We start from the raw sequence: 4,100 nt of genomic DNA on the forward strand, positions 1-4,100 counted from the left end.
GACAAGACAATGAAATTAAATTGAAAAACCAAACTAGACAGGGTAATCCTTTGCTCCTTTGCAGCCACTGAGCAAACAGGGTGTTATGCAAACCAGGAAGTGCTCGTTTTGCTCAGTCATGTTTTAAAATAATTATTGACTTTTCTCCGTGCTGCTGTTTATGTGGAGATATGTGGCATTGTATTTTTATGGTGCATAAGTTGTCTTCACAAAAAATCACTGTTGACTTCTTCAGTGCTGTGAGGATAGAAGCACAACCTAGCAGTGGCAACAGCTTTGAATAAATTGTTCATTCATTTGGATGGAATATCAAAACGTACAGTAACCTATACATCCACCTGCATCAAAGGAGTACATTTCACATGCCCATTGGGTACATCACATAACACTGAAGTGAGCGGAGTGACAACCACTGACTTTATCACTTGTCCCACTGTCACAGTAACATACTCAGATTATGCAATAATTTGGTCTGGGGATTCAGTTAAGATATAACAGCATATACTCATACCATAGAAGGTGTGTACTAGAATGTATTATTATGCCCCTTTGAGGAAGTATTTTTGTTAGTGTAATGAAGTATAGCTGAGTCAAGTAAAGATACATGTCTTAACAGCAGCTCAGAATTTAAACCTTTAAGTAAACTCTACATCCTTTCTCTCAACCATCTATCATGCGTATCATAGTGCCAGTACCCAAGGTTTGAATGGCTCCTGCATAGCTAGTCAGAGAGCGGCATGTGGGGCTTTTGCAGGAGTGAAGCCCTGGCTGGCTGCCCAGCTTTCCCTCTCTTTTCCTGGGGGTTGGAACTGTCAGGGGATTCCCCAATAACAATCACTGACCCGCTGGCTCTTCTGGCAGCATGCCACCAAGTTGTGAAACTGCTGAGAATTACATGTCCTGATTCACCCTCGCATATGCCAGGGACCTTCCAGCCAGGAGAATATTCTAACCTGTTAAACAAAGATAATGCACATATTCTACCTCCAGTCAACCATTCCCACCCCCCACCCCCACCCCCCCCACCCCTTTTTAACATGAGACAAAATACGTGCTTTGACTGTTGGACTCATGCAAACACATGCTGAGGTCTCTTTCTGTGTTATGTTTTACTGTGTTAATAGAGTTTTTGTGTAATAACTTTCATACCATTTTTTGTTTCATTTTCATGTGAATACCAACACAATCTTACTTCAGGCTCCAGTCCTTTGTGTTTGTGTTAATGCTAAAGAGTTCTTGGCAGATTTTAATCAAAGGTGATGATAATGATATTTTATCTCAGTCTTCATTTCTCATTTTAACTATTACCTTCAGCTGTCTTTGGGCTACAGATGCCAGCTTGCTCCACGCTGTATAAAGCAACTTTTTGCACATAATATTTCATGCTAATTTTTGCAGTGGAATCCTGAGTCAAATAATGACTAACTTACCTAACCCTTTCCTGCAGTAAGGGTTGCAGGATTACCTTTTATGAAAATGAGAGTGTAATGAAATATTTCACTGGGATCAGGACTAAGTTTCCCTTATAACCCGGTCTGAAACCTTTGTGTGGCATACATTCTGTTGAAATTCTAGGAGAAAACTGAGCTATAGGAGTTCATGGAGGTTTAATGAGACTTTCTGCTCTGGAAGTTGAAATAGGGGCTTGGAATTAATCGTGTCTCATCCGTCAGGGCCTAGTTAGGTACTTTATCAAGGTTCTAAAAGATTTTTCTTGATGAAATACTTTACAGTTTCCAAACAAAATTATCGAAACTTTTGAGCCCTCTTAGGTGTAGTAGCTATAGGTCATAGATATAGCAGGATATCATATATAGGTGTATCAATACTGTAGTCTCATACAGTTCAGTCACACATCTCTAGGACTATTTTATCTTTTTAGAACAAATGATGCTGTAAACAATTTCATTTATACCTAGCAAATAATTCCTTGTCAAATCCCTTAGAATGCAAATTCACCAAAGATTTCTAACAGATTTTATAATGGGTTCATTTCTGGTACAATTTTGAATTTTAATTACACAGGTTAACATTTTTATTGTTTTTTAAATTAATGCCAACTGCAAAAAAGCTTTTTGAGAGACTGTTCAGTAATTGTAATCCTGCAGATTCATGCATTATTTAATCCCTTTTAACATGTCAAATAAACATTTCTATATTTGTTGCAAATGGAACATCATGGTAACTCCATTTTTAGTCACATCATAGATACAAGAAAAGGCAGTAATAGTAACCCATTTAACAATATATGTGAGTAACAAGCTATCATTATATAACGTACAGATGTAGTCTTTAAACTTATATGATCATAACAGTATTTTTTTTAATCAAATTCCCCTGATGCCAGTTGGAGTTCTGAACATTGAATCGGTTACTGAACATGATTCAGCGGGATGGTGGTAAAGGATGAGATTCTTCCCAGTATGTTCATTAAATGGTTGTTTTGTATCTCCCAGCTATTGCCAAATATTTACTTCTCAAATTGCACCTATAGCAGTTCCTGCCTGTTTAACAACCATTGTACCACATTTTACAAAAAAAAAAAAAAAAAAAAAAAAAATCCAAACATTTTTACACTGTTCTAACAACAAGCAGCAGGTGATCTTCCACTTTTGCTGTATAAAAGCTGGTTCATTGAAGTTGGCTTGTGCCTCTGTGAAGAAGCTACCTACAGGTGGATGAACAAGACACGTATGTGTAATCATGTTTCCACTTTCTGAACCAGCAGAATGACTAATTTCCCCTTTAGAAAGGGATGATAACTTGGATGAAACCTTACTGAAAAGACTGGGTAGCATAAAATGAATTCATTAAGTTTAGTTAAAACCATGATCTCAGATGAAAGGAAGTAGTTGTCCAAAATTGTTCAAAAGATTTTCAGCCACTTAAGTGATTTCACTAATATTTCAGGGGTTTTTTTCCCAAATATGTCTGTCTTTAACAATTGAGCATTTTGCCTTTTTTATAAATGAGTGAAGCAAACATTGTAATTCATACTTTTTTAAAAAATTAAGGTGAAGCTAATAAAGGTAACCACCACTTGTATTATTCTACTTTATTTACAAACCTTGATTAAAAATCTATGAAACACACAAATTGAAACATAAAAAACCCACAAGCTGTGTTTCTAAGTGGTGATAAAAAATGTGGATGTGGACTCTGCAAGGAGTTTCCTTCAAACTTTTCCAGTCTCATTGTGCTTGATTTTGGCTAGCCATGGAGTGAAAAGGTAGGTTTGTAAAATCCAAAGCTCTTCTAACTTTCTGACTCATGTTGCAGATGCCAGGCTGTGTCTTGAACACAGGAGGAAGAGCAAATAGTATACTCTGCACCATATGTTTTCCCACTGGCCTCACACCTTGTTCTACCCAGAGGCATTTACCTGTGAGTACATGGGTCTGTGACTTCATTCTCCTCCATATGGCAGAGTTGAGCAGAATTATATGGCAACAGGCCTTTACAAATAGCCAGCCTCTTTTCTCGCCATACATGCATGGCTGGACAGGGAACTGTGACTCCTTTAAGTCATGCATCCTTCCAGTACTGTTCCTCACAACGAGATTTGCCTGAGGTGATGTCATATCGGAAGATCCACTGGAGATAAGTTCTTAAAGATACCTATTACTTAATGCAGTAAAGCGAGTGGTATCTACCTTTTTTTTCACTTATTGGGGCAAACACACGCACAAATGAAATTCACATTTGAATTGAAATGTCACGTATCTGCTTTGAGACCAAAGCAATGATTAAGATCATCTTGCAACATACTGAAAAGAGAAACCTTAATGAAAATCCTGAACTACTCTAACGTACTGTGACACACACTACATTGCAATAATTGGGTGTGTGAACAAACTGAATGCAACTGTATTGCTGTTTTGCTGTCACTAGCAGAGATGGCATTAAATACCTTAGCAGCTTTACACATTGTATCTCCATTACTAATACTAATGATATCTACATGGCAATCCAGAAACATAATTACTTTGCCATCACCACTCCCATTATACTATATGAAAGAAAAATGAGACCCTAGCTTTTCTGTATTCCAGGCATCATGATACCATGAACATGAAACATAACTCTGGAACTGAGGAAAC

Source organism: Falco cherrug, chromosome 3 (assembly GCF_023634085.1).
Source record: "Falco cherrug isolate bFalChe1 chromosome 3, bFalChe1.pri, whole genome shotgun sequence".
Lineage (NCBI taxonomy): Eukaryota > Metazoa > Chordata > Aves > Falconiformes > Falconidae > Falco > Falco cherrug.